Source organism: Cygnus olor, chromosome 2 (assembly GCF_009769625.2).
Source record: "Cygnus olor isolate bCygOlo1 chromosome 2, bCygOlo1.pri.v2, whole genome shotgun sequence".
NCBI lineage: Eukaryota > Metazoa > Chordata > Aves > Anseriformes > Anatidae > Cygnus > Cygnus olor.
This window is the reverse complement of record NC_049170.1, coordinates 69,205,273-69,225,754: the sequence shown is the minus strand read 5'-3', so window position 1 is coordinate 69,225,754 and position 20,482 is coordinate 69,205,273. Positions and strand designations below refer to the sequence as shown.

At 36.0% G+C, this 20,482-nt stretch overlaps 1 long non-coding RNA gene across 1 annotated transcript in view; it reads left to right on the top strand.

Annotated features, from left to right (window-relative positions):
• Positions 1-13,902, top strand: part of LOC121065749 — a 33,121-nt gene extending 19,219 nt beyond the window's left edge. The window contains exon 3 of the long non-coding RNA XR_005817291.1: positions 13,762-13,902. This is a non-coding gene — a long non-coding RNA (uncharacterized LOC121065749). The remainder of the gene's footprint in view (positions 1-13,761) is intronic.
• The last annotated feature ends 6,580 nt before the right edge of the window (positions 13,903-20,482 follow it).

Genomic DNA, 20,482 nt, shown 5'->3' with positions numbered 1-20,482 from the left:
AAGCTACAGACCCATGCAATCTTCAGAAATCACATTTTGATGAATCTTCAGGCAAGTCTGGCAGAGCATGGAAATCCAAAGTGCTCTATCAAGGCTTGGAAAAAACATCAGGTTCTCTGCTAGTGTTCATCCCACCAGCCTCAGATATTCACTTTTTTTTTTTCCCCTTTTTTTTAATCTCAGGACAATTTCAGTGTTGCCATCTTATGATTCTCACTGAATTTTTCCACGTATGTGCCTTACATTTTACAGTGCCATAGGAAATGTCGTTTCACATTGTCATGGCTTGAACATTCATTTTCACTTTCCTCTCAACTACGTGCACAAGAAGCCTTCATTGGCTCATGTTTCTTCCTTTTTTTTTTTCTCCAGAATATATGTAAGCATGACATCACTTACACGCTCTACATAGCCCTTTAAAGATGTTCCATTAAGTTTTTTATCAAAACCATGCCTAGATGAAGACATCTCTTGCCTTACATGCCAGATCATAAAACAGCTTAGCCTTTCTTAAAATTTTGGACAAAACATTTACTCGTAAAAATTGAGAACACTAACAAGTTTCTCATGAACCTATTCTTTACTTCCTTTGGGCAGCTCTAACAGCCAGCAGCAGCACTGCAGACAGTGGTTCCTCCTGCCCTTACCAACAAAACCTACACAGGGACAATAACCAGAAAAGTAATTAAAATACATGCATTTATCCCAGTAGTTCAACTAAAATTAAGTGGACTGAAAATCTTTTGTACAGGTGAATATAAAATTGCATATCCTTTGGTGAAATAAGGACAACTGCATCACTAACTGTTCTTGTACTGACTGTTTTTTATACTGGCAAAATCCAGTTTTACCTAGGTTAGCCAATAAAAGTAATGAAAACAAATGACTGAACTATGATGCGGGTCTCAAATACATAACTATAAACTAAACTATCAGGGAAAAAACAAAACAAACAAACAAACAAAAAAAACAGAAACCTGAAAAAAACAAGATCTGAATAAAATCAGATGAATTAGCTATGGCATTCACTTCAGATTTCCTCAAAAATAATGAAAGATATTATTTGTAAAAAATAGTGACTTGACTCCAACAGGTTACTTAACTTTCATTTTCTAATATTTTAGTAACAAAGCAACTGCAGTACAGAAGTTGTTTGAGCTGAATGGGAGCACAAACTTTCTAACACCCCAGTAAATACTTGAAAGAGAGCGTTACTCTAATACCTGTAAATCAGAGCACTTTGAATTAACCCCATGTTCATTAAAAAGGTTTCTGATTTTATGTTTTTGTTATCATTCTGATATAAGTCAGAGAACAAACATGCCTAACAATTCCAGTCAAATCGGATAAGGGCATTAATTCTAGTTTGGATTCAAGAGCAACATAAATCATCTGTTCCAAGCTAACAATTTAAAGAGTGCACAGCACGTTACGTTAAATAAAGTATTAATACTGAGTTAAGAACAACTATTAAGGGACTTCGAGAGTTCTGGCTCACATTACCGTACACTGGTTTTGAAATAACCTTATTTCAGCTTTTTAATCCTATAATTATTCCACAACAGTATTGTCAGAAAACTCCACTAATTTTAACAATTTATAGCTCTAAGACGTTACTTGAACCACTTCAGTTAAGTTCTTGTACTTAATCATATTATCAGCCTTGCCACATTAGCAACTTATCTTTTAAGTTTTAAGATATCTGAATTTGCAATTGCAAGATAGATTATCAAGTCCAGTTTATTTAACCAAGTCTGTGTTTTTTGAAACAAACAGCTGAAATACTGAAGAAAAAAAAAATCAAATATTATGTGTGCGTGCACATATGCACATACAGACATATTTAATTGTAATTGGCATTCGCTCATTTAGCAAAATGATTTCTTCTCAGTCATTTTCAAAGTTTATGGGTCAACTATTTGAGGCTGTTATTTTAGGACATCAGTTTGCTCTCAGAGTTGTTTTCTACTGGTCTATTCCCAGTATCAAGGAATGTACTAGATCCACTACTGCGCAGATACTCATATTAAAAGCAGAATTAATTCAGAGCCTTTCTTACTGACTGCAACAAGTGCCTGAGATGCCTAAAGGAAAGTGTAAAAATTCCTTAGCGGTGAGCCTGACCTGGCAGAAGAAAGGAACATTGGACAGCACCAGCATGTTCATGAAATCAGGTATTGGGCATGAAATTAGGTATTGGGCTGTATACCTGGTCAGAGATGCCATACCCATCTGTCATTTGTAGGATGTTTTTTTGTTTGTTTTTCTTTTTACAATAAAGGTCAGTACTATGAAACACACCCAACAAACATATCTATGTTACAGCAGTTGTTGCAGCTAGTAACCAATTACCTTGAAGCAGCAGGTCTCTTAATACATATAGTTTTTGGCCATAAGAAAGATGGAGACAAACTGGAGAGTGAAGACCATCCGGTTAGGCTGAGAGCTGGAGCTATATGTGGGAGTTGGACTAGATGACAACAATGTCCCTTCCAGCCTGAATTATTCTGACTCCTTCTGGGAATTCTTTTCACTAGAAATTTGGAATAACACCAGAATAATACAAAGAGAATGTAGGCCGTGAGGATCATCCTGGTCTGTTCCTTTTCCAACCCCACCTCAGCCAGATTTTCCATCTGACATAACTCACTGCAACTCCACTGACCTCCATAAAGCTTTAAGCTAGCTAATAATACAGCACCCAACTCTATTGGATTTAAGCACATTTGTCACAAAAACTGACTGGAATAATTAACTGAATAAATAGACACAGCATATCTTTAAGTGCCATAAAAATGACATGACTGCAAGTAAATCATACGAATAATTACAACCAGGAGTCAGGTTTTTCAATCACTCTCTGTACACTTTGAATTGCTAGGCCTTCTGTTGACTAATTTGCCACTTTTTGTAGAGAAATTAAAGAACAGATTTGCTGTGATGGCCAAGCCATAAGGTAACAGTGAATGAACAGTAAAAATACTCAGATATTACACTTTCAAGAAACTGAATTTATCTTTATTCTTACTTATCACAAATATGATAATGTGAGTACAGTGTCAAAACAGTGAATTTTTATTTCTTGAACCAAGATACATTTGTGATATGAAAATAATTTTGTGAAACAAATAATCCTTATTTCAAGCAGAAGTGAAAGAAGTTTATAAAAACCTTACCCATTCAGAGAAAATAAGAAACTGAATGATTTAGATAAAAACTTCATACAATCAGATTGGTTAATTCTCAAAGGAATGTTCCAACCACAGAATCATTCCAAGCACAGAATCAGTGAGAAAAAAATCAAGTTAATACTCTTTGCATGATATGCAATTGATTTTTTTTGATATTTTAGATAAAAATTCCATTCTGAAAAAAAAAAAAACCCACGATTTTATTGAAATTGTTCTTTGTCAGTTTAAAATAATAATAATAAAAAAAATCATAAAAAAATAAACAGAGAAAAACAACATAACATTTTCCCCCTTTTAGCAAGTAGTTTGGTTAGCTTTTGAAATGGGAAAATTCTGAAAATCTCTGAATATACTTTTAACTACATATAATTTGTTTAAAGAGAAATTTTTCAATGCCTGACCTCTGAACCAACTCTACTTTTCAACAAAATGTCTGTGTACAAAAATAATAAAATTTGCACTAAAGAGGTTACTTATCATTGAAAAAGAGAGGAAAACATTTTCTGTAAGTAATAAGTTGCTCTTACAGATAGATTATCCATCACAAGACTTTACTGAAGACAGTGTCTCTTACACCCTCCAATTATTTAATTTTATATTTTGGATTTCTGATCTAAAATTCTTCTTTATATACATATGCAATGTGTGTATGTGTACATGCGTATAAATTGGATGAATAATCCTGAGAGGAACTCCAACAGACAAGGAAACTTGATATGACAATATTGGCTAACCTCTTCTTTCTCCTCTTTTGGCTTGTTTTATTTCTGATTAACACAATTATTTCCCCACTGACTTTAATTATTTTTGATTTTCTGTTTTTTAACAATTTTAGTAAGACCTGAATTCTACAACAGTCCATGACTGTAATGGAATGTGCCAGGATATCCTCTTGTAAAGGATATTGTAAAAGAGAAGGCTTGGACTATTTGGGAGGAGGTTTTTTTTTTGCACCTTCTCCATTTCTGCTGAAAAATTACTGTTGTGAAATGTAGCTGAACCCATACTTTGAAGTGTCAAAGGGAGAAGATGCATGTTTATATTTCAGAACTGAGTCGCAGCTTGGCCAAGAAACCCAGAAACACGTCCCACCATTGTTGATTTTCTGTCCCTTTGAATGTGATCTTCCTCTAGACACGTTCACAGCCTCAGTTGTGAGCAAATCCATTTGAAAATGACAGGGGACAAAAAAGAACAACAACAAAAAAAAAGCTTTCCATTTTAAAGACATTTGTTTGGTCATTGTTACTTGTGGAAAATGGGTTATAAACTAATGTTAGTGATTCATAATGCATTCAGACATTCAGTTTATATAAACATGCAAAATCTGGAGGGTAACCGAGCGATTGTCAGCCTTGAAATCTGGTGAGAATTCACTTGCTGGGTCTAGCTTCCAACCACATTTGTGTCAGGCCCTCAGCTTCTGAATGAAACCAGAATGAGTTGCCAAAAACAACAGAAAGAGATAACTAGATGTTTTTCAGCCTCAGGAAAAGAAAAATGTAGTTCAGATGGGTACACCCTGAAATTTGGACCACGCTTCAGATCTGTTATTTTATCTGGACTCTGCCTGCCTGAGAGACATGAAGCATTCAGATTATTTCTTATATTTGCCAAAATAGTGCTAAGATCATGTCATCGAACATGAACAATTTAAAATAAGCCTCACTGAATCTTGGCCTAAACAGGAAAGAGAAAAATCTGTAAAACCTGCAAGGCTAGCAATAAAGCAGACTGCAGTTACTCTAGCAGAATAGTAACACTGATACTATACTAAGCACAAAGGTTATGGAACTCCTCAGGCTTCCAGAATTTATTCACTACATCCACCTATTCACTTTATTTTCATACATTAAATGCTAGCTTGTGGAGGCAGGGACCTTCTTTCCTCATACAGATTTTCAGTTCCTAATGCAGTGGAGTTCTGCTTCTCAGCCAAATCCCATGTTAGTTCAAGAGATCAAATACTCATGGACAATGTAATGAGGTGAAGGAAGACAGGCTTCCCAGCCTCTTCCTTTTTTTCTTTTTTTTTTCTTTTTTTTTTTTTTTTTTTTTTCTTTTTTTTTTCTTTTTTTTTTTTTCTTTTTTTTTCACAGAGTTGCAACAGAACACCCAATGGCTTTAACTAGGATGAGGAGATATCAAGACAGCAATTAAGTTCCCTTTAGTTTGAAGCAGCATTTTAAACACCATTTAAGAAAAATAAAATAAAAATAAAAAAATAAAAAAAAGAGAGAGAGAGAAAAAAAGGAACAAGTAAGGAATAAAGTAACAGCAATTTTAGTCCAAACATTTGCAATTCTGCCCATTTATAAACATATCTGTGCCAGTTTCTTTCCATGTAAAATAATGTTATGCAATGTGCTTGGCTTGGGTCAGAGGCTAAAACAAAATAGGAGGGGCTTGGGCCTTTCTGAGAGTGTGTTCATTTGAAAAGGTATTTATTCAGTATATTAAATCAGTTTTCCCACTCAGAATGTTTTTGTTCTCAGTGTTCCTCCCACTTAACCGATTTGGAATTGATGCCTGATCTTGTGAGTCTCTTGCAGCTTGCCTTCAGTCTTCTCCTTAAGGAAATTATGCATGGAAATTCCTTTTTACGAACTTTTACTGAAACCACAAGTCTGTATCTGAAATATATACTACTGCAAAATTTTGCCCAAAGCTTTGTCTTGGCTATATAAAGAAATTATAGGTGTGGACCAATTTTTGAATTAGCAAGAAAACTGCTTTTATGTGCATATGAGAAATGCCTTTGAAACATCTTGCCAAAGGCTTTTTTGTCTTCTGGTTGTTATAAGAAAACATGGTTGCCCAAAAGAAAAAAAAAACTGATCATGGTTCCACCTTATTCAGATTCACAATCATGTCCTAATGCAATTCGTCCTAATCCATTTTTAAGGAAGACAACCATTCATGATTTGGAAAGACATGTGGGAATAAATGTGGCTATATGGAAATCCCCTGAGTCCTTCATGTACTATATTTTACCAGTTCATATAAAAAAAGACTAATTACATTTTAGAGAAGAAGGATTATAGATGCCTTATATAGATGCATTATAGATGTTATGTATATTCTAATACAAAAACCTACCCGGGTGTCCTACAATCAAACTGTACTCAGTTTGCAATAGTACGGTGCATTTTATATCTCTGTGGCTGGTTTTAGAATAACGATGCCATGCTTAACATATTTTAACACTGAACACACATGACTGAAAATGCTTCTATGCTTGTTTTGTCTGGTAAAAGAATGCATTCTGCTTAGTATGGCAGCAAATTGTCCTTGCAGCAAAACAGATAATTACTTGATGCCCACAGAATAAATTAAGTAATATTTGTGTAAACATCTGTAGATTCATCCATACACAAAACCCTATATCATTATATCATTAAAATGACATGCAGCAGAGAATGAAGAGAGAGTTCAGTGCATGCAGGAATCTGCTTAGACACAACTATCCTACCCTGCACTCTGGGAAGTGAAGAGTGGAAGAGGAAAGGGCAAAAGAAAATGCTTAAGAAAAGCTTTGGCTTTTTATGAGTTGTCCTGTTGGAATTGTGTGAATAAAGTTAACCATAAGTGTTTTGAGGACTAGGGGCCTAAAATAATACAGCAGAGTTCCAAATGTAAAATGGACTAGGTTTATTTTGCACTGAAATTCTTTCATGTGCTATTCCCTTCCATACACACACATTAAAATATTAGAAATGTTATTGTTAGGAAAAAAATTGCTGTAAACATTACTGACTATAATGAATGGCATAAAACCGGGACAGGTCAGCAGTATAAACAATCAGAGTCTTTCTATTTACCCATTTGTAATAATTACAAGATCACGTAACTAATGAAATCATAATTATCCAACATTTCATCATTTGTTTTTAACTTGGAAAGCTTGGGAATGAACGATTTTTCCTTTGCATGCGTGCATCTGTGGATGATCATTTGTTCTTCATCTGCTGAGAACTGAGGTCCTAATTCAGAGTTTATCATCTGCCCTATCCTTCTTATCATGTGTTTGGTTTCATGTACTGGTAAAGTTGTTGATGAAGAAACAATAGTTTTATTGGGTTTACCCAATAAAGGATATTTTTGGGGTGTTTGCCTGACGAAGTATAGAGCTTCCCTGAAGTCAAAGTCTTTTCTATCCTACAATCCTGTATAAAACAAAATTGGTCCTTTTCCAAACTGGAGCAAAACCTAAAACAGTGGAGTTGTCTCTGAATGAAAATTCCATTATCTGTTCAAAACACATTGATCTTATTTTGTGCAGATATAAGCTAAATCAAAACAAAATGAAGAGCTGTTGAAAATTAAAAAAAAAAAAAAAAATGAATTGCAAAATACCAAAGCAATATTTCAATATCAAATTTCAATATTTTTTGAATAAATGCAACTTTGCAAAGCACCTCAATTTATAAAAATATGCACATTCTGAAAAAAAGTCCTTAAAGTGTCTTAAATTATCTTTAAAATTTATATAAAATTAAGTAATGTTTCATAAAAAGCTAGAATGTTATTATTTTTCTTTCATTTCTAATTATTTGCTTTTGAACAGGCAGCAGTCCAACATCCCTATTTGTTCTACTGATTCTCTGTGTAGTGCACCATATGACTGTAAAAGAATTGTTTTACCTCTTGAAACCTTATAGTCACTATCGGGGAGAATTCTGGTATTCAGAAAACTTCATACCTTGACAGCACCACTGACAATCAAAGTTTCTGAATAATTCAGGGGGATGGGAAGGAGTGCATTATAAGAGCAAATGTACTAGTGTCTTCTAACAAGTCCCAAGATTAAAGGCCTTCCGATGCATTAACAAAACCTGAAGTAGTTAAGAATAACTGAGTGAAGTTTAGTTTCAGAGAAAATACAAAGTTTTCAACATATTTAGAGATGAATTGAAAGTGAGAGACACTACATTTTTGTGTTGGTGTACTGCATGAGTACGTCTCCAAACTCAAGTCCTAAATAATGTAGGAACCAAACACTGCTTCAACTAATGGATTGCAAGTTATTATATGCATACACAGAATGGAACTGTAATAGAATCATAGAATGGCCTGGGTTGAAAAGGACCTTAAAGATAATCTAGTTTCAACCCCCCTGATATGGGCAGGGTTGCCAACCACTAGAGCAGGCTGCCCAGAGCCACATCCAGCCTGTTCTCCTTTTATTTTTATTATTTGCTCTTTGTCATTGTTATATCAGATCTTGCTGTTATTTGAGTACCATTCCTCCCCACGTACTTGGTTTCAATGCATAGCATATATTTCTTATTCACAAAGCACATAACGTGTAGGCCTGCATCATTGTCCTAGACAATACCACTGGGCAAGTTTTGCAGAGTAAAAGAATATTAGAACTAATATAGAACTGATATGTGGTGAGCTGATATGAAAAATACATATGAAAATAAACATACACGAGACATTTTGGAGAGGACAGTTGTCAAAGAATGGACATTCAGCACTTTCTGAAATTTTGCCTTCTTTATGCTGGATGTCCAAAAATAAAGGTACCCAAAACTTATTTTTATTATTTTTTTTAATTTAATTTTAGATCTATTAAATCTGAAATTTGCAGTTTTTGCAAGTTCAGCATGCTCAATATGCAACTTTGAGTACCTTTAACAAGACAAGACTGATTTTTCTATTGGGAAGATTAATTTCTCATTGCTGTTGTTGTGTAAGTACAGGCCTGTTTTCCTTTGTGATAAATAAACCTGAAGTCAGCACACATAACCACCAGTATAATACATTCATGTTGTGAAACATGTATTGACTCAAATCTGTTTAATGGTTTTCCACTGAAAATTCAACATCTGCCAACACCACACAAATCTTGATAACTGATGTCATCATGAACCCATTAAGCCTTGGTTTTTAACATGTTAGGAAAACAAAGGGTTTATGGAAGACTGCTAACAGAGGGCTAAATCCTGGAGCCCTTATTCAACAGTAGGAATTGTTCCTTAAGTAAGGTGCAAGTTAAGAGCATCTTAAGCCTAGCATAATGTAAGCAAGCTCTTGTTCCACATTAAATTTAATTAGCTAAATCATTCATGAAAATGACACCATACAATATGAAACCTGTCACCACAAATCACCTATGTTTGTGCCTTTCGTCACTGAGGCTGATTTGGGAATGCATGTCCTGCCACACCAGCTACCAGCTTTGATGTGTCACAGCTGTGATACTGAAGCAAGGAAAAACAATTTAAATAAAGGGGGAGCTCTATAGGAGTTAGGCATTTCCCCCGGAGGATCTAAAACTTCTCAGCAGAGGCCATTCAGAGATACATATTGAATAAAAAGGTCCTCATACTAAAATCTCGTAACATGCCTGCAGGATCTCTACAGCTGCAGCTGGGGGAAAAGCTGTGCAGTGCTGAAACAGTAAGGAGCATCCATCCAGATAAAGGAGGAATCCCATGTTATCTCTAACATCCATACACCTGCAAAACTGATAATGCCTTCCCAGCAGTTCGTTTCCTGGGCACATAAGTAGTTAATCAAAGTTACAACACAAGACCTGTGGGGGAGGGAGAGTCATTTAATTAATGTGCCAGATATCCTTGCCAAAGCTTTTGCCAAGATTAGGTTCAGATTGTAAAGAAATCTCCAAGAGAAGGGTAATTCTCAACACCTGCGGGCACTTTTATTAGCTGCTTGCATAGAATAGGAAACCTTATGTTAAAGTATTTGTCTCTGCTCCATCAAACTGACCTCCCATGCTTTTATCTGTCCATAACCATAAGCAGATTTTAAAGCAGGCTGCAGAAAAGATTGCTAATGAGCAAGTGCTCTGTGGCAAATCCACTTGAATAAAAGTAACCTGTGGATGGAAGCATCACAAAGCTGTTCAAAAGGGACACCATCAAAATTCACTGTCAAGGATCAGTTCAAGTGCTCAGAGTAGGAAGAAAGTGAGAAAGATCACTGGCATCTTTAACAAACCCAGAAAAGGCATTTAGCTAATGCAGTGTTATGCTAGATACAGGTCTGGGCTACCAGGGCAGAATCTTGCCCTTGTTAAGGTAAATAGTAAATATCAAAATTTCCCTTGAACCTCTACATTTCCCCCTACCTGGAAAAAAAAAAAAAAAAAGTTTTTTTTTTATTCAGACACAGTTGATTCTACAACTCTGTGCAAAATGAGGTTCAAAAGTTGAATGCATAGCCACAATGCTTTTAAGCAAACAAAACCTCTGTAAACACCTGTTATGTTTAGAAACAGATTACAATAAATCTAGAAAATGATTACAGTTTGGTACTGCACAGTGTAACTTCTCATTAAAAGAAACTAAAGTTAATTTAAGATTTATCTATATTTCGTTGTGAAGTAATACATTTGTATCTGAAATGAACAGTTACAACTGACTAGCAGAGTCTCATGGAGTTGTTACTTACCCTTCCAACAGCATGCACTTTTAGCATACTTATACACAAACACACGGAACTCAATTTCTGCAACCATTTGTGCCCATGGAGCTGGAATTCTCAAATGTTCATTGGCCACTCTTATTGTTTTTATTCACTGAAATTACATTTTTTCTGGGATTCAGAAAACTATCTTCTTACTAAAATAACAGTAAAGAGACACTGTTTTCCATTCTTCTAGTTTTATGAAATTTTATTTATGAAATAAATTTATTATATTATTATATATATTATATATATATTATTATATATTATTTATGAAATAAATTTATTTATTTATGAAATAAAAATAACGAGTAATTTCCAATAAAACTAACAGCCACCCCCAGCTTTTCAAAGTACAGTATGAGTCTTCAGTTTGTTTGTTTGTTTGTTTTTCCAATAAGCGTTCTTGACAATTCACCCTGGGTTTTAGTGGTGTTATTGTTCTCGTTGCATATTCTTTTTCCTGTCTCAGGTATACAAGAATCGCTTTAAATAAAATGTTAATGAGAACTCACTGCTTAGAAATTTCAGGTCAGACTCCTCCTTCACTCATGCTAACTCATTCTGCGAAAATGTAAGTCACTTGAATGAGTGATGGTGATAATGAATAAATGACCAGGAATTTGAGGAGAGCTGCAATGTCTCCTCAATGAAGCCGCAATGAAAAAATTCAACTCATCTGTCCTTCAATTTTTCCCAGTAAACACCACAAAAACAGTGAATCACACATTATTAATTGATAACCCTTTACATCGGGTAATGTAAGTTATGGCACCTATCACTTAGTGTGTTGGCAATGTTTCATGCTCTAAAGCACTACATGAGGTAATGAGAACAGACCTGTGATAGAGTCCTGCCACTTGCTATCATTTGCAGAAGAACTGAAGAATTGTTGGATACTGGTGTCATGCCCCTAAAATTCTGGGGACAAGGCCCTCCCATGGCATTTCTGAGAAGAAATACTGCAGCTGATCTAAAAGTGCACATACCAAAGCAACTCCTGAGCAAATATATTAGTCAATTCAGAACCGACATTGTTTCTTAGTTTTCAGAAAGCTGAACATAATATGAATCATAGCTAACTTTGCACACGTCATACACTGTGATCTATAACCACTATTAGTTTTTACAAAGTTGATCATTAAAAAAAGCGCATGAGTTAGGATATACCTACGGATATTCAATTATACCCAAGAAGGTATAATTGCTGCTAAAGCTTTTATGTTATAGTTCCTAATTTTCTGAGCCACAAGAAAAAGAGCAATCTGGCACTTTCTGTTTACTGGTTCTCTGCACTCCAAATTGAAGGTGATGGCCTTCTCCTGTTATGTTACAGCTTACAGTCTGTATAAACCTATCTCTAGGAATTTACTTTGAAAATTCTTCTGAGTATATATTTTTGAAGAGCTATCTTTTAAAGGAACAAACATGACAGCATTTAACGCACCATTTTTCTGTACAGAAAAAATCACATCCAGCTATGCAGACATCCCTCCTAGGTAGCATTGCTGATACAGGTTGGTTTGGGTGACTATTCGACTTGCTACAAACAGTGGAGTAAGAAATACTGCAGACCTCTGTCAAACGTAACACACTTTCATATTCTGTGGAATGTGCTCAGGCCCCAGCCCTACAGACATCCATGCATCTGAGTTTTACACCTGACTAGTTCCGCCAGTTGAGAGATGTTTAGTCATGCGTATCATGTTAAATGTGAAAATAAGAGCCTGCATGATCATAAGGAGCAATACAGGCACTGAAAAGACAACGTAATGTTGATGGGCAAATAACAAACATGTTGCAGCACACAAGAAAAAGCAAACACCCAAGCCTGCCATAATAGCTTCATCAAAGCAAATTTGGCAAAAAGCACCATGGAGGCTGACTGCAATTTTTCCACTATAAGCCTGACCTGTAACTCATTAACCTACCACTAAAACAGCATTCACCTCTTGTTCAGTTCTTCAAAGCACTCAAAGGAAAAAGAAACCGGAATGCATTTTTATTCCCCTCCCCTGGAAAAAAGGCAAGGCATGCCACATTTGTAAAATTTCATAAACACTAGAATAAGACTATAAAAGTACCTATTACTGGCCTACTGAATATATTCATACTGCACTCAGAATGACTTCAGTGATTTTTTTCCCACATTAACACCGTTAGACTGTAACTCTTCTTTGATGTTGCATTGCTCTCAGATAAAAATAAACAAACCCTTCCGTTACACCAAAATTGCAAAGGTCCCAAGACCAATGACAAAACTGTTTCTTGTTTATTTCCCTGGGTACTTGCCACCTGCCCCATGGCTAACACTGTACTCCATAACGCTTGTATTTCCACAAAGCCCACAATGCCACCAAAATGACTTCTTTTCCTAGAATCTGAGGTCATGAATGACTATTAGTTTAGGAACTATTAAGGGGAGCCATTTGACCAAATACTAACACTGTTTTCTCTTTCACAGGATTGTGCAGAATTTAAGACAACCTATAACAGAGGGCACCATGGTTGTTTTTATATGGGTTTATCAGAGTGTGCCTAACGGAAGATAGGTCCATAAATAAAACATCAAGCATCAAGCTTTTTTTTTTTTTAAATCTGTTATTATCCTCATTAAGACAAGATTAGATCACGCAAAAGGTCACAGTCTGAGAAAGACTGCAAAACATTAGAGGCAACCCCTTTAATTGGAGTTAAATCATTACTTCCCAAATTCCTTCAGGATTTGGAATTTCCTTGGAAATTTCCAAGCAGCTGCATGAAGAAGTTTATTCCAGCTTCTCACAACAATCACATATTGAGGAATTTTAAGAGTTTTTTATTCCTTTAAATATGCTTAAACCTGCCAACAAGAGCACTGCAACCTCTAGATAAAGGAGCATGGGTCCTTGCTATACTGGAAGTGAAAGATCGTTTTTTACTTTTGTTGATAAATCTTAATTTTTCCTACTTTGAATCCCCCTATCTCACTGTTGACTTTTATATTAAGGTCAGTAACACCCAAATTTTAAAGTTGCATGCAGACCAACCAACCGCTTACCTTTCTCCTGCTCTGAAAATCATCTACCTCATTAATATATCACCAAACTCAGATTTCCAGACAGTACTTCAGTGTTTTCTGTTTTTATTTCAGACCAGAGATGACGTCACTTGTCTTAAAGCTCATCTGGTTTAAAGAATGAAGATATGACTTCCTGAAGTTCTAGGCCACATTCTACAAGTCAGTTTGGAGACTGAAAATACTATGGAGCTTTTTGGGAAGAAACTTTATTCTTTTTTTGCTTCTGCTACCCAAGCAATGCAATTAATACAGACATGCATAACTCTTACAAGTGACTGTTCTTCAGAATTGATGCCAAAAATGAACCCTATTGTAATTTCTGTTGTTAAGCTGCGTGGCAGATGCTGGTCGGCCCAGTGCTCACAGACAGGTGAATTCCAGTACTAGATGAATAGCAAGAGCAAGCTCTCAATTCCTGCAGGATTCTCTCTGCTGCCAAGTCTGATTCTATAAAAAATGACGTTCAAATGGAGAGTGGGCCTAATCCTATTCCGAGTTACACATGCATAATTTCAAAGCCTTGTGCTTTGGCACTATCCACATTGAGGCAGATACTGTCTTTTGCTTACTATGCCTCCTCTTCACATACTTCTTTTCTCTCTGAGATGCAGTTGTACATCCCTTTGAGAAAGCACTAGTCTGAGAGAACATATTCCTGCTTGCTCCAGTAAAGCACAATCATAGAGACATTACAAACAGGATTGTTTCTTTTTGTCTTTCCTATTCTGAGAAATATTGGCTTACCATGGGTTAAAAGTCTGCTGTTAAGCACTGGCCATTTTAAGGTGTATTCTTCTCCCCTGCTGATTTGCCCTCTGACCTCTTGGGGGCCAGGGCAGTTGCAGACTTCATTTTTACTCTATTTCCTGGTCTCTCTCCTGGCTGTGCACTCAATGTTTCCACAGCAGATTAATGACAGCTAATAATATCTGATATATCTGGACATTGCCACATAATGAGTTGCAGTCCCACCGGGTGCCCGAAGTGTCACTACTAACAAATTCACCAGAGCTGCACGTAATTAGCATGTAAAGAGAGTGATCATGCAGTAAATCTGGAGGGGAAGATGGATAGCCCATGAGGAAAAAATATAAGGAAAAAAAATACTGTTCTTAACACTCATTGGTAAATGTATGTTTCTTGGCATGAATATTTTCTTGATAACAAACTGTGAACAAGTTACCTTTACAGTAACATTATTCCTTCCTTGGCTGATAGGCAGAATTTCATTATGCCACTGCTAATGTTACAATATTTCTGCAAAATGTCACCATATGTAAATTAGAAGAGGTTAGAGTTTCCATTTTAGTTTTCTTTTGAGATGCACTGTCCCTTCCTGCTCTGGTTTTTAATTCTCCCTTCAACTACTTTACAGACATGCTAACGTTGACCCAACCCTTGCAAAATAAAATTGGCACTGGAGGATCTTCTTTTTCAAATAGCACAGCCAAATAAGAATGAAGAAACTCAACACGTGACAGAGAGCAAACATAGAAGAGTAGAACTTAGTTCCATTGATGAGATTGTATCCAAAGTACAATCTTTCCTGTCACATCAGCAAATACCCAACAAAGAAAAATGGGAAGCATACACAGTTTGAGTTACCTGATCTTAACACACATCTCCACCTTGTGACCACCTACCTGCCCATCATATACTAAGTACCGCCTGCAGACTGGACACATGCAGGCAAAAAGGCCTTCCCAGGAGAAAGAGGACAAGGAGCAGACGAATTGTCCTGACGGGCTGACTTCAGCCTGAAGAATCCTAAATGATGCAGCTCTAATCTAGTTTAAGTCATTCAAACCTTCCCATAGAATCCATTGTCCGCCAGTGCTTAAGGCTTTGTTTTGTTTTAAAGTTTATTAGTTTTATTTGGGTTTATTTTGGCTTTTAGGTTTATTTGGGCAGTTGGCCAAAAAAATAGCTATTTCACAATACAAGTATTTTCAATCTATTATTTACTGAACAGAGAGGTCTTTGGTCCTGAAGGCTTCAGCCTTTAAGTTGTTCTTGTGCATAACGTACTTCTGCTGTCATATGAGAGGAGGGGAAAAAAAAGGAAGCCTCACTTAAAAAAAAAAAAATCCCATCAGTATAAAATATTTCTGTAACTCATATTTTTCCTGTGATAATTACTCAGAAACACGAAAGATCATAATGGCTTATTCTAATCTGTAACTTTCTGCAGAAAGAGATCTTGGCCATGAGAACCTCATGATCTGCAGGATAAGCAAGCATGAGCTGACCCAAAACCATCTTCATATCAAAGGCAGAAGTTGTGAAGAAATCAAGTACCAGCCCTGGTTTGTGATGCTGATGAGCACTATCAATGAACCCAGGCACTGCAAAGAGTGTGAAGGGTTATTCAAGAGTGCAAGGAAGTGCAGGGAAATATCCTGGAAATAATAGTAGCTGCTGCTGTCCAGTACTGCATTCCTGTTCCTGCCAGCATTAAGCAGCTAAGTGCACCAATCCCTAAATTAGCTCATAAGCTGTGAAGTTTCTGGCTTTGCAACTCACACCGAATTTCACCATGGCTAATGTTCTTTTGAATAATCACCTTTTGGAGTCATGAGGCTTTAGCTTTTATCCCTTTTCTAAAGCTGAAGTTTCCAAACTGCATGCTGCACAGAAAAGTATAAACCCTGGAGGCCTGAAAAAAGCCCAGTTAATTAAGAAGTTAGAATTTATTTAAAAAAAAAAAAATCTCAAGTTTTGAACCTTAGAAAGGACAATGCTACTGAATGTTTTTTTGTTGTTTTTAGCTAAAAAAAAAAAAAAATCTTTAAGCTTTCTGACAAACAACTACTTTAATTTTGAATCCTTTGTTCTATCACCCTGTCTGCAATCCATAATGGTAACTCCCAGCACAATTATGCATTTCAAGATTCACCTTCCTCACATCATCTCCTTGTATATAAAAAGGCTCAAATGAAAAAAATACCAAAGAAAGCGTGTATTGTTTGTCTTGTTTTTAATGAAAGAACGAACCTCACAGACTATCCAGCTCCCACAGGGGCCTTTTTTTATGCAATCTTAATGATAATTAACTGACAGTGATTGATGTCCAGTACTGAGGTAATAGAAGATATAACTATCCTATTCTATCCAATTCACTTTTCTTACGAGTTCTTGTTTATTTCAGAATAACATCAAATAAGTTAGTTGTACAATTTGAATTTTGCATTTAAATATCATCTAAAACACATTTGCTGAACTGCTTTGCCACCTTATTGACTGGGATTTCATAGCCTCAAATTTAATTCTGTGTTAAGTTTACAGAAGGCAGCTACTTTTACATTAGAGACTAAAGAAAGCACTCACATACATTTAAATACATTTTGTGGCTAGAAGTATTTCTACTGGAATATGGGCCCAAGATTTTTGAATATGTCCACACGGAATTTTGTTGAAGAGAACATGGCTCTTTTCTAGCTTAATTTCAAAATACTGTTGTTATCACTGTAGACATCTCTAGTGTTTTTGTTGTTGTTGTTGTTTTTGTTTGTTTGTTTTATATAAGTAATTAACATTTACAAAATCTATTATAAAATCACCATTGCTGAAAAATTTGCAGAGTCTCACAATTTTGATCTTGTAAAAATCTCACAGCATCTCATATATTGTAAAGAATGACTACATGACATAAGTACATTTTATGTTTTATTCTTCAAATCCACTGTTTTAAATAATTGTTTCCATTATGCTAGTTGTGTCAGCTTTAAAATTTTGTATATATATCAACTATTTTAAAAGCTTTTTGAAGAGGTCTCTTACTTTACCGGGAAAATGGTCCAATTTGAAATGTATGTTACACAGAACACCTCATGTTTTAAATTTCTTCATCTGACAGGTGAATTCTCTCTAGTATTTTATCACTTGTTACATTTAAATGATATTATTTTAACTGCTTTTCTGAAAGACTCTCTCTCGTTTATTGGTTAAAAGAAAAATAAGGTCTTTTTAGACACGCGGAATTCCCTTAACAGTTTCATTGCCCTTTCAGCTTGTCATTATATACAACAAAATGCACACAAAATGCATTCCTTGGGAGTTGGAGCTTATCACAGTGCAGTAGTTTCAAAGTGAGTCTTTTATGCCATTTGGCACCCTGAGGATGTGAAGTGACACCCCTGATCTCTCAGGAGACATATCACTGATTTCTTGAAGGTCTCAGTGATAAAGAAATTACTCAGTTATTGTATTTTGTAAATTCTAGCTCCCTTCTCCCCTCCAAGACAGAAGTTGTTGTAAATCTGCATCTGCCAGGGCATCAAGGCATGTTCAGTTTTTGCCTACCTTTATGCCCTCCTTGACAAGAGTAACAAATCAAGTTCAAACATCCTGCACAGAAGGGTCCTTCACTGAGTCAGACACTGCTAAACCCAGACTACTGGACAAGACTTCCATGGAGATCTATCAACAAGTCTCAATCATCTGTACAGGTTATTGCTCAGGGACAAGGGACACTTCTTTCAGCCCAGGGGCTTCCTGCTGTTACTGAAGCATTCTTTTCCAATGCAATCAGTGGTCATTTGACACATGGGAGACCTCCAGGATTATGGCCAATAAACCTTCCCCATTATGAGAAGAACAACTAATGGACATGAATCATGTATTTTCAAGCAGTAGAGACAATGGGCAATACATAAATACCTCCTCACTTAAATGATTTTTGAAGAATGCTTTCAATAAAATAGGTTGGAAAATGTCAGTCTGTGCACACAAGAGTATACCTTTGCCTCACGCAGAAGTGATACGGTCCCACTGCTTCAAAGACAACTACATATGGAAAAAACAGTTGCGGGAAAACCAAATATGATTTGTTGTTGTTCTCCTCAACTGAGGTAACAAAACAGCACCAAACAATTTTGTGTGAAAAGAAGCCTTCCAGCAGACCTGACTCTAAACACTTCCTTCTCAAGTACTGAGACCAAAGCAAAGGACACAACTGTACTCAAGTCACAATGTAGGAGCAGGGAGAGGCATTTTACCCTTCACCCTACTGACTGGTGCTTGGATGCAAAAACATCCTCTAGTGAATCCTGTTGAATTGAATGCCCCCTGCCCTCCTTAGGAAAGGATCCTGGCCATCAAGGAATTGCATATTTCAGTCTTTGGCCCAAATTCAGCTGCCTTTTTTTTTTTTTTTTTAATCTAATGAGAAACAAAACTAACAGAGGCTTGAGGACTTCACATTAATTCCCCCGATGTAAATTGTACCAATTTTGTTATTACCTGATAAAATGGTTGATTTAAGTTCAAAACCCAACAGATAAAGGTAGGAAAAGAACTGAGCTCTGTCAGGTCCTAACCTCTGTGTAGCTGCTCTCTGTGCTGCCTAGGTATTCTTTTTTTTTAATTATTATTTTTTTAATGTTCAAAACTTAAGTCCACAGAGTGAGGAAAAAAGAAAGGGAAGGGTCTTAATCCCATTGTGTCTCGTGTATTGCTAATTTAGAAGAATGCATCCAAAGTAGAAGTAGGCACCTCAGTACAATGAAACTAACAGAATCTGCATGCACTGAAGAATGATGCAAAAGGATAGCTGTAAATTATATTTTTCAGTCCATAGTTTCTGACCACCATGCCTGAAAATTTGGAACAAGCCTTCTTTCCAAGCTCCTACTGCATGTGCCTGCTGTGCAGGCAATGGAAAAACATCCTACCAGCTACTGATAACCTGGAGGATACCAAGAACTCTGCCTCTGTTTTGACTCCAGGGTTCAGTCTGAGGAGCTGAGGTTTTACAGACGAAAAGCAGCAGAGATGTTCATTTCTGTTTTTTCTCAAGTACATGTAGTTGAAGGAACAACACACAAGCACCATTGCACTATCTCTGGAAAATTTATCTTCAAAACAGTAGTATTTTGCTAAAAAATAATTTTAGATATGACTGGAAAAGTTCTCTCTTATCTGAAGTAGGATGCTAACAGAATGATATGAGTGTCTGCTCCAATTAACGAGAATGGAGTTTGTTTCTTGGGAAAGGTCCATCTCCCTTTGCCCCACGGAGTTTCAGCAAGGATCTAATGCAGCTTGAAGGCTATTAGCAGGCAGGCAAACAGCCTCTTCCCAGAGCAGACAAAAAACAGTTAAAAGCACAGCTAGTGTCATGACTCCCTACATCCAATTCTATTCTTTCTGGGCATACTGCTTGCTAAAACAATACCTAGTTAGGTCCAGATATTCAGGCATCCCTGTTATGCCCACTCATACAAACACCCATTAATTCTGAGCCAATGTTACTTTGCCAATACCTTATATAGGGAAACTAGAAAAATGGAAAACAGCCCCTGTGAAACTTGGTGATTCATCTAAACAAGTTTTGCTTCAGAAAAGACAAATTTGTACCAGTCTGCAGCCCAATTACCTCAGACAAATCTGCCATGATTTGTAATTATATTATTATTTTAAATTAATCCATCCATGAATTACAGTTGTCTTTTTGTTTATTCACTTGTTTAGACTGGTCTAAAAAATGAGCAAAGCTTTCAGCCATTTATAATAAAGGCAAAACAACTAAAAAGACCTTTCTTTCATTTGCATTAATGAGTTCATCCCAAAATATATATGCAATAATATAGAAAATTAAGTTATAAATGTAGGGATGTGCTCCAAGTCACCATAAAAATCTGCATGCAAATGCATAATAATCACAAATCTACATTATTACAATATTAAAAAATACCTACAATTAAATTATCATGTGGAAATAATCATAATGTTATTGGAAACTCAATTATTGTGGCAACCCTTGTCGGGGAATTAGCAGGCTATGGCAAAGGCA